At 46.4% G+C, this 11726-nt stretch overlaps 1 protein-coding gene across 3 annotated transcripts in view; it reads right to left on the reverse strand.

Moving 5' to 3' along the window:
- MICU1 (mitochondrial calcium uptake 1) overlaps window positions 1–11158 on the reverse strand; it is a 227210-nt gene extending 216052 nt beyond the window's left edge. For 2 of the 3 annotated variants that reach the window (XM_019538566.1, XM_019538565.1), the window contains exon 1: window positions 11060–11157. The gene's annotated coding sequence lies outside the window, so the exon portion shown is untranslated. Of the gene's footprint in view, window positions 1–11059 lie in introns of all 3 variants that reach the window. The other variant, XM_019538568.1, reaches the window with a different exon arrangement.
- Between the last annotated feature and the right edge of the window lie 568 nt (window positions 11159–11726).

An 11726-nucleotide genomic window follows, 5' to 3' on the forward strand; every position in this document is an offset into this window, starting at 1 on the left:
CTGGACTCAATGATCTTCCGAGGCCCTTCCGGCCCTAATGTCTATGAAATCTAAAGGATCACCTGAAGTCCTTTCCAGATCTATTTCTATCATCCTAGCAAACAAACTGGTGATTGGCTGCAAGAAAGTAAAACTCACTCATGCACCAGAGGCTCATCCTCCAGGCTAAGTGAAATCCAAAGAACAAACAGATCATCAGTAGCATAAAAAGAAACCTGTTCAAGTTTACAATTTCTTAGACAAGGGCCAGCAACCTTTGGAAGCAAACAGGCAGCTTTAACGAGGCTAGCTCTGAAGATGAGCCACCACTTCCACCCCAGCCAATGCCATAACTGCTGCAGTGCTACTAGTACTACCTGACCCCCGCCTGGCCTGGCAGGCCAGATTTGGCCTGCAGGCCATAGGCTACTGACCCATCCTAGGGATTTAGAACATCTTACAGAATTATTATTAGTTTTTAAATGTGATTTGTAAGTTCGACAGTGTTTGAGGAATAATACGTAGGTGCCCAATGTGAAAAAGGTAAACCAGCATGTTCTACAAACTTGTGTGTGTTGGCCTGAAAGAGAGAAAGTGGGAACCTCTGTGGAGAAGTTCTATTTGGAGTTCAATATGATGCAGAGGAAATTCCAGAGAGACCCAGAAAGTCAGGAAATAAATGAATGATGCAAGTGAGCCATACCATTCATTTTCCTCCAGAGCATGAAATTAAAAAGTTTCTTAGGAGTGGGAGGGATTAATGAATATACCAAAGATTTTTGCAGCCAACTAGGTCATTTAGAAAATACATCTTTTTAAGCTTGTAAACAAAAAATGGTTGCATGAGATGCAGCCTGCAGCTGAGTATTTCTTGGATAAGTTATTAACACAGTGCATTATGATAATGGAAAATTTAAGGTGTTGTTATGAACAATGGAACTCTGAACAAAACAGAAAACTGAAAAACCACAGAAAAGTGGAAAAAACAGCAAATATTATCTTCTACTAGAGGCAAACGCAGATTTCTTATTTTACCAGAGAAACAGCAGATTTTGCAGTGAGCCCTCTACAGGCTGGCAGAGTTCTAGACTGCAAGAGGTTGGGGGAGAGCAGGAGGGCGGTCAGGCAGGGGGCATCATGTGCATGGACACCAGGTAGCCTGGAGAGCAGCTCCTGCAAGTAAGTGGCAGGAGGAATCGATGTCCCCATAGGGAGGAAGTTGGGCAGGGCAGGGGCTGGGACTGCTGCCCAGCTGAGCAGTGCCTGGGGCTTAGGGCCTGGGCCCGCAATGGACAAGGCTGCAGGCAGCTCATCTAGAGGGTGGAGGGGGAGGAGCAGGCTCCCTGCTGCTGCACCCCCCACCCACCTGTGCAGGGGATAGGTTGCCTTCTGCAGGCTCAGGTGGGGCCGCCACTGCAAGCACTCCCAGGGGGGTGGAAGGACCTGTGCCCCCCCAGATGCCTGTGCCCATGCCTCCCACACACTGCTCACTTCAGGCTAGGGATCCCATCCTGCTGCCCTCCCGAGCCCTCCACAGCCCCATGGGTGCTATGCAGTTCTGCCAAGAACAACAGGGCTTCACGGGAAAGCTGCTTGCCGCTGCAAGCTCCATGCTGCCATGGTAATGCATCGCCTGCCCACAACCCTGCATTGCCACCTCCATTGCAGCCGTGTATGCATGGGATGTGTCACCAGGGTAGTGTGGAGCTCACAGTGGCAAGCAGCTTTCTTGGGCAACACCACATCACACCCACCAGGCTGTGGAGGCCCCAAGATAGGGTAGCAGGGTGGGAGCCTGAGCCTGCAGCAGGCAGCATGCAGCTCCTGCCCCAGGCAGTATGCAGCTCCTGCCCAGCGTGCAGATCTGGGGGCACAGGATCCCACCCCCCAGAGTATGCACTGTGGTGGGGAGCTAGCTCTCCCTGCCTAAGCCTACAGAGGGCAGTCAGCATGGAGAAAGCTGGGCTCTGCTGAGCTGCAGCAGCTGCCACCTCCTGCCTGAGCCAGGGGGCTGTGGACCCAGGTCCCTGGCCCCATAGTCCTGGCAGCTAGGCAGGGGGTAGGGGGGTTCATTTAAAAAAAAAAAAAAAAAAAAAAATCACAGATTTTGGGGTTATCAAAAATGTCTCGGTCTACATGTGTGCCCCTATTAGGGTGCAGGAAACCACACAGACTAACAAACAAAAAACCCCACAACTCTGCAGAAGAGTAGTACTTGCAACTATATGCAGCAGCACATGTGTAGACACTGACCCAGCTGTCTGGGGCACAAGGGTGCTTCAGGGTGGGGACTAGCCAGCAGGCAGCCCCCACACTGAAACACCCTTGTAACCCAGCTAGCCCTTCTGTAGCACGGTGAGCCCAGCTGGAGCAGCCCAAGGCTGCTGGTAGGCTGACCCCCTAGACCCCCTGCCAGCTGGGGCTGCTCTAATCCAGCTCAATGTGCTGTGGTCTGGGTGCACATATAAACAGCATGCCTGGGAGCAATAAAGTCTAGAACAATATGATCTAGAGTTTACTGTTGCGCATTAGTGGCATGTGTAGACACACCCAAGGAGCAGTAGCATCATCTAGTCTGGTCCTACTCTTTGGAAGCATCCTTGGGGATTCCACCAATCCAGAATCCTCAGGGCAAGGGTAATCTCCAGAGACAGCTCCAACACGTCTACTATAGGAGAGTGGAGAAAAGGCTACAAATAAAAAGTGATCTTGAGCACAAGTTTTTTCCAACACAAATCTTCACCTGCCCATTAGAGCAGCAAGGCACAAAGCAAAATGCTTCAACTTGCCATGTGTTTTGATAGAACAACAGAATGTTAGTTGCAGGGACAGGGAAAGGAAGAATTCTCCAATGTTGTTTAAACAAAGTAAAACTGCAACACACCCAGAACTGAATGTAAAACTTGTTTAATTTTATATCAAAACACAGAGAACATTAAGAATGGAATGGAATGACAGACCAAAAAACCCCAACCAAAAACACAGCTTAATGCATTAGCCCTTGCTACCCAGCGCTGGTCTACAAAGGAATTAAAACCCCATACATTCACTAGGAAAGCAAGCAATTTTACTATTTAGTACAGAAAAAAAAAAAGAGGCAAGAAATCCTATACAAGATTTCTCTTTTGCTCTGCAGGTCTACTTTTAATATTTTGGTTTAATACTGAAAAACATCTACTCCAAGGCTTCCAGGTACAATTTGGAGAAGAAAACCCAGTTTGTTCAAGAAATATTTGCACCCAGAATTATAGAAAGTAAATGATAACTGCTGAAGCTCACAGACAAGCTGAAAATTAGGCTCTTGAGGAGATTGCCTTCTAATTGAAAAATATCATACAACATAACTGTTCAATTTGGAAAACTAATTTCCTTCTGCAAAATTACTTTAAAAATGTTTATTAATCTTTCATAAGAACAATTCGTCCTTAATTATTACCAGCATAACATAACGCCCATTAATAATGTTTCTCCTGATGTCACTGAGTGTATAGCACTTAGCACAGCTTCTGAAATAGACCTACCTGGGCCTAGGTGGTATCCTTTGTACTACGGTGTCAAACATACAGTCCACACCAGGCTTATAGAGATATATGATCCAGCCCGTGGGTCTCAGACTAATCCCACATGCAGTGCTCAAAGCCAGTCTAGTGCACGGGCTGAAACTGGTGTTGTGGATGCTGCACATGGCCCAGGTGGACAACACAGGCACACACTGCATGCTGCACCCTGCCAGACCAGCCTGTGTGCTGGGTCTGGGGAGGGTCCAGATCATGTCATCCAGGAGCCAGCACACAGAGCTAGTCCAATGGGATGCAGCTTGTGCCCCACTCCAGTTCCCTGTGATGCAACCAGCACAAGTGGCTGGTCCAGCCCCACACTCCACCTGCAGCACATGCCAGCCCTGTTCTTGGGCTTGCACTGTAGGCAATGCATAAAGCTAGCATAGGGTGTGTGCAGCACGTAACGGTCAAGCAAACAAGACCTGCACACTGCATCCAGTACAGCCTGATCCAAGCCAGCCTCAAAGCCAACACTGGGGACCTAGTCCAGCAGGGAACAGCACACACCACACATTCTGTGCTGCCCCTCCTCAGTTGCATGCAGTGTTCAAGGTGCTGGTTCCAGCCAGGGTACCACCTGTACCACAAACCCCAAGTTGGGCCAGTACATGCTACACGTAGCACAGGGGGCCGATTACTGCAAAACTCATCACATCTGCTGTAGCGCAAGACATAATTATTGGACTTGATTGTCCAATATGAAAGGTGATTCTTTGTATTAAATTTGGAAAAGAAGAGGATCAGAGAACAACCAACATGTGACAGACGTCATCACTTATTGTAGTAGTTTTGCAGGTTCCAGTAATGCACCAATGGGCATAATATGAGAACATACAGCACTGAGGAGTGCACACTGGATTTGTTTAAGTTGTTATTTAATCACTTGACCTGTAGAAGGGGAGTAGCCTATGCATAAGAAGTAGAGTTTAGGGCCACAGGAAATATTTAATTTTACTTACCTGGCAAACGTTTTAGCTCTTGTCACCCTTCAACTTTGACCTGTGGATATAACTAAAGCTTGTCTAACCAACTGAAAGCCCTGGAATGTGTACAGACACCCATTCTGGGTTTATCTTAACTGTGTTAGCACTGCTAGGGGTGTAAACCTTGCATGGCATCCTGTGGCACCCTTGTGAAAAATTGAAGGTAGGCATTTTAAAGAGAACTTAAGAGTACAGCAAACTACTGCTGTACGATAGAGAGTAACTTTTTATTCATGCAGTGAATAGCATTTTAGAAACCAGACTGAATTTCAAAGACCAGGAACTTCCCAGAGAAAACTCTACAAGTTCTAGCTGGTTAATTTTTCCTACTTATTGTCAGGTCAACTGATAAGAGGTGTAGCTTCCCCCTGTCCCTGGGCAGAACACCTGCATATTCGGTCCTCGATGCCTAGCCATTCTGTAACCAGGTCGGTCTCCTTGAGTCAAATTTCTGTAGTAGCATAGCTAGAAGACAGGGGTGTCAAACATGCAGCCCATGAGCTGGGTCTGGCCTGTAAAGCTGGGTCATCCAGCTCATGCACGTTTACCCTGGCTCTTGCCAGGTTAGCAAAACTTCCCATGACAACAGCCAGTGACCCTGAAAGCCCTGCCCGCAAGGCCAGAGACCCAGCCCTGCCCCCAGTGGCACAGCTTCCACCTGAAATGCTACTGAGGTTGCTTAGTCCCACTGGCTGCTGCAGTGGGAAACCCTGCCATTGTAGTCAAATTGGGGTACCTGGCCACAATGGCAAACCTTTTGCCTGTGGTGCCACTGGGACTGCTAGCTGCCATACTGAGAAGCCCTAGCAACAGTGAGGAATTATGCCTGCAGTGCCACTGGGGCTGCCAGCACAAGAGCCAGGGAGCAGCCCATGGGCACCTAAAAATACGGGAATGCAGTACTTCAATTGATTTGAGTTTGACACCTCTGCAATAAAAGAATCAAGAGGAGTGGGGCTTATTATTAGTTCTTGTCCTCTGAAGCATCTTTGCCACTATCCTTTGGCTTTAGTGTATTTTGTTGTTTCAGTAGACTGGCCTTCTTTCCACTGAATAAATTAGCTTTTGATGGAGATAGTAATTTCCAAGCATATTCTATCGTGTCAGGACCATAAATTCCATCTGAATGGAAAGGAGAAGAAATCCATAACATTTTACACGTGTATGGCTTAATAAGTTGCTAAATATGTTCAAGAGCTTTTGCTTCAAATAACCTCTTTACTCAATCTTAAAAGGAAGAAAAATCTAATGTTTATTTAAATGCAGCACACTGTTTCTGAAATCTGATCTACTTTAGTTCTCTGACAGTTTTTTTGTTATTGCCCTGGTCTGAATGAGAAAAGTAAAGTTGACAACAAGAATGCAAGGAGATTTTAAGGTCTACTCTAGTTGGCTGGAGAAGTGTTTTCTTAATCACCCCTTCTAAAGATTGTTCAGAAGTGCTAACATATTCTGTGAGTCAGTGATGGGTGAAATGATTCTTTATAAGACATATAAAGGATTATGGTGAAGAGAGAGACCCCCACACCTACCAATTTATCACATTACTGAATTTAATAAAGAGCATTCCCAAGTTAAGGCAATCCAACTGTAATTGGACATGCTGTGGTATGAAAATGGTTTAAATGAACCAGTCTTTGTAAAAGTTGTTTTGAAACAGGGAAAAAAAAGACAGCAATCCTGGCTTTCCAGAAGCAGAATTAGCTGGCTATCCCATAGTGTGGGCAGTAATTTCAATAATCCTGACAAGAAGACTGAACTACAATTTAGATTCATAAAGCTTTAATACAGGTAACTAAATACAGACTTTATATAATAGGATGCTTTTAAAGGTCATATCCCACTTCAGTCCCAGAACAAAAGTGCTTATTTTTCCATAAATATTTATAGAGCTTTCATGTACATGTTTAAAATACACAATGTCGAGAACAAAAAACCCACATCGATGGTTAGCTCAGATCAAACTACCACCCAACAAATAGATTATTGCAAATAAGAAGTTGATAAAATGCATAACTGCTGGCATATGCCACTGGTGGAAGGATTAAAGCAAGAAAGGCCTTAGAAAACAGAGAAACATTCTTGTTTGACTGGCTCAGATTTAACCAATTGATTGGTTCTGGAATATCCATTTCTGAAAGCAAACCAAATGACTGCACAGATGTTTATGTCTGCCTGAAAGACTTTTGATTCATCTCCTACCCCCACCTCCCCACCCACAAAAAAGTCTTAAAAATTTACCTGTTCCTTTACTAGCAGCCAAGTTTAAATGCTGGGGGGGAGGTATGCAACACATCTTTAAAAAGATTACTATTTTTTGGGGGGGTCGGGGGAGGAAATCTTACACTTTACATAGTAGTAGTTTCAAAATTTTATGGAGAAAAATAAATCAACATCATCAATTTAAGGCAGTCACTGACATACCCATCAGCTGCTGTTTTCTGGATGCACTGTATAATCCAACAGAAATATACAAATTTGTTTTCAACTGCTCAAAGCTCAGCCACTTCACCATTATCAGTCTTTTATATTGCTGTAGTACCTAGAAGTCTCAACCAGCTTATGGCTCTGTTGGTGTAGCCAATCATGAAGACCAGTGATTTTCAGCCAGGGTGGCTTAAGATTCTTTCAAGGGTGCCACAGGATGCCATGCAAGGTTTACACCCCTAGCAGTGCTAACACAGTTAAGATAAACCCAGAATGGGTGTCTGTACACATATTCCAGGGCTTTCAGGAGCCACTCTAATTAAGGGGCCTGCAGCACCTCACATACTCAGCCTCCCCACAATTCAAAACAGCAGTGGGGGCATTTTAACTAAAGCTTGTTGAACTTTTAGTTAAAGTAATCCTGATGCCATTTTGAAGCAGGGGATACTGAATACACACAACACCAAGGCTGCTTGCTGCAGCACTGATTAATGGAGTCTGCTCCTACTTGTTCCAATCAGAACATGTCAGAGCAGATGTTGGGCATGTGTATAGGTACCCAGAGATTTCAAATAGAAAACATTCCTCACCTGTTGTGAACTTTCAGAGTCCTTTGCAACATAAGAACTGCTCTATAAATTCCCCTACTCAAAAAAAAAAAAATGAAAAGAAAGTATGTAAAACTAAGAACTAGCATTTTTCAAGGGGTGCCTTGAGTCTAACAAGGGATGCCTTCAATCTAACAAGGTTGAGAAACTCTGCATTAGACATTACTTCTACAAGGCTTTATAATACTACATTGAACTGCAGTTATACAAGAATAGCAACTTCTTATTCAGCAGATTTACTCTCTGCAGTGAATATTCATTATTATATTGGCTTACTTTACAGGTTATTCATGAAAAAAAATTGTCTTGCAGATGCAAGTCACATAAAAAATTCTGAGCAGCATTTTAATCTTTCTTGTGCACTAACTATGCAGAAGAAATTTGGAGGGCTGTCAGTCTGTTAAAATGTAAAATGTTTTACTTGTCCACTTAGACCAAAGTGGATAACAACCATGATTAAAGTATTTTTTTAATATACAATATTTTTATTAAATCTATTATTTACCTTTTTCCATTCTATAGTCCTCAATTACTGAAGTATATATTACCAAAGCATATAACAATTTTAGTTTCCTAATCAATGGAGAAACTCAGCTTTTACTCAGAAGTATCACACTGATAATGTTCATATATGCTGAAGGAATCCAGGATATCTCCAACAGCTTAACTGAGATAAACTGAAGATGCAAGTGTAACAAGCAAACAGCCCCAGCTACATTTGCAAGACTGCATTCTGGGATATTAAAGTTTGAGTCAAGGACAGTGAATGGCTTCAACCAGGATCAGCAAACTGAAGTCGGTGGGAACTGCCATATGTCACTTGACAACTTTACAATAAGTTCACCTATTGGAAACGCAAGGATGTGTTAGGGCGATATCTTTTACTAGCCAATTGGCCATCAGGAATGACAGGGGGCAGGGGGAAATGGAGCACCGCCACCATCTCCCAGGAACAGGGGGGCAGGGAAGAAGCTTGCCCCACTGTCCCCTTCCATCCCCCTCAGTATGCTGCTGCCACCTGCAGAGAGCAGGGCTGGAGAAGTGAGGGGAAGGCGAGGCTAGAAATGCTGGCCTTGCCTCCCCTCCAGCCCTGCTCCCTGCAGGCAGCGGCGACACGGGTGCTGGCCAAGTGGGACAGAGGTGACAGCAGGGCAAGCTTCCCCCACTCCGCTCCTGGGAGATGGCAGCAACACGGGGTGGCGATGCTCCATCCCTCTCCCCCCACAGTCATTCCTGATGGCCAATTAGCTAGTGCAAATAAAGCATCCCAGACAGACAGACAGACAGACAGACTAAGGCTTTTATAATATTAGAATTGGACCAACTGCATGGATGGGATAGTTAGACAAGCCTTCAGCTACAAGACATTCTTGAAAACTAGTCCCAAATATGCAGCTGATCCAATAAATATTATATACAAAACCCTAAGAAAACCTTGCCTCTCCCATAGTTTCTGGACCATCACAGCTACAATCACTTTAACACATACCCATTGGAAACTAACTTTAGACGTCTATTTTTTTCATTTGGATTGTGCATATTAAAAAAAATTAGTTTTGTTCATGTACTGAAAGTACAAATAGCTTTTCATTGTTTATTCTGAAGCAATTCTGTTTTGAAGTGATGAACTTTTTATAACACCAAGAGCCAAGTTTAATAAAAATACAATTATAGCTCCTTATGCACATGCTAACTTTAGCCAAGAAGGGTCATGCGAGTGAGGAGTCATGTACTGAGAAGTTACTGTGCTTACCCAAATCTATGATGGCTCCAATGATTAGATTCTATATATGGAAAAATTTACAAATTAGTTGTAAGGGGGAAAGGCAGCCTGACCCTTGCCCCCACCATTTGTCCCTCCATCACCTGTCCTCCCCACAGTGCATCCACACTCTGCTTGCTGCCAGTGCCCTGCCCCCTTTGCCCCCCTCCCCTCCACCATCTGCATTCACACATGGCTCCAGCCCCAATCCTGTTGTGGGATGGTGGGGCTGGAAATGAAGCTACCTTGCACTTTGTGCCCCAGGCCAGAATGGGGCGAGGCCTATGCTTGACAATAAGCTGATGGAGGAGGTGGGGTGGGAAAGGGTGGGGCAGAGGCTGTGGGGGGCTTGCAGAGTGCAAGTCAGGGGCTGCTGTGCCTCCAAGCCAAAGTTAGGGCCCGAGTCACGGCCCCCACAGCCACCTGCTTCTCCCCCCACCTCCCACCCCCACTTTGTACTTAAATCCAAAATGAGGCTTCCTCACCACCCACGTGTTGAATGAGGAAAAAAAATGTTGTCTTGGAGTCAAGTAATTCCTAATAATAGTATGACCCAAACGGTAACAAGCCAAGTTTCTCTCTCCAGCTTATCTACGCTGCTAATATCATGCTCATCAATAAAGTATCTGGAGGGCCTTAAAGGGCATTAAGCAACATGATTAACCTCTGCCATCCATTTGTTTTCACATCCTCTTCCCTTGCACTGTTTCAAAAGGGCAACTCCAGGTTCAGCGAATCCTCCTTCTGGCAAAAATTAGCTATGATGCTGTTTACAATCCCCAATGCCACCACCAGCTCATTTTACATTGGCTATTGAATAATCAGATAACCCCTGTTCACTTGCAACCTTGATTGTCTGCAAACTGGTTAAATTTGCTTCCTTTATGATTTCTATGAATAATATTCTCGTTGCAATGCCATGCTGGTATAGTTCATCAACTGTCCAGTGCTGAACATTTTCTGGACAAGGGGTCACATCTCACTCCCGTTATCTACAGCTAGGCCTGAAATCTGACACTTCAAAGCATCAGCATCACCCCTACTCTGCTCCCCTACAGGTCTCCTCTGCCGTTCAGAAATCCATCCCACTAAACTGAACCAAGCCACAGACAATCGCAGTACAGTTGATATAAACTTCCAACATTAATATGCAATTAAGAGAAGACACAGAAAGCACTACTTGTAGTTTAGAATGTATTATTTATGACTGCAAAGTGATTAGCAGCCCCAGGGGCCAAATATTATGTTATCACACACAGAGTATCACTCTCCTATGGCGCCTGGGAGCCCCCTTTGAGGCATCAGGGGTAGGAAAAGTTGAAAAAAAGAAAAAGCAAGTTAGATGCTGGACAGAGCAGCTTGCTACAGAGCCTGCTGCGTCTGCACCAACGTCACCAGGGCACACACCGGGCTGCGGGGCTTTTAAGAGCCCCGCCACCCCCCGCTGCCTTCCCGCTGTCCCGGCGCTGCGGAGGTTTCAGGGCCGCTGGAGCAGGGCTGCGCAGGCCCGGGCCCGGGCTCAGCCCCAGCAGGGGCAGCAGCGGCGATGGGCTCCCCCGGCCGGCCCCCGCTCCGGAGCCGCGTGGGGAGGGGGCTGCTTTGCCCCCACCCCCGGGCCGCGGGGAAGCAGCGGGGCGCGAGGGGAAGTCCGACCTGTTTGGGGACTGTTAAACCCCCCGGCCCGAGGCTTCGTGGAGGCAGCACCACCGCGCCCTGCGCACCGCCCGGCCGCGCTCTCACCTACGTCCCAGACTGCCGCCCCCGGCCCGGCGCGCCGCCTCCTCCACTGCCACCGAGACGACGGGCTCGGCTGACAGACAGACAGACAGACCACGCCTCCACCACCGCCCTTCCTGAAACAGGGGCATGCCGGGATAGCAGCGGAGCGGGAACCATTGGGATCGGCCTGGCCCTTTAAATCCTGCTACTCCAGCGCGTCACCCAAGAGGGGCCCGCGGGCGCGCCGCAGGTGTGGCGGGGCTGCCCGCTCTTCGGCTCCGTGGTTCCGGGCCTCGGGCAGAAGTGCTTTGCCCGAGGCCCCACCTGTCCAGAAGCAGAAACAGATCCCAAGTGTCCTGAATCCTAATTCAGAGCTTTAGACATTGGCAATGCTGCCCCTCTCCCCTCCCTCTCAAACCCTGAATGCAGCTATCTATAAGGCCCTATCTCTCCTTATGTGATCGTACACTTCTGCAGGGATGCCCGAGCCAACAGTCCTTTGATTAAAAATAAAAGGAACTAATAACAATTGGGCATTTTCCAAGAGGATTCTTCAATTCATGGTCTTGAGTATGGCCATAAACTGCATCCAACTGGAGGGAGTGGGGGCAACGTGGTGGGGCTACTTGTGGCAAGGTAGCTGCTATAAAATACCAGTGTTGCAACCTCCAGAGTAAGGGAAATGTTG

The sequence above is a fragment of the Crocodylus porosus genome, unplaced genomic scaffold (assembly GCF_001723895.1).
Source record: "Crocodylus porosus isolate Cpor-Errol unplaced genomic scaffold, CroPor_comp1, whole genome shotgun sequence".
NCBI lineage: Eukaryota > Metazoa > Chordata > Crocodylia > Crocodylidae > Crocodylus > Crocodylus porosus.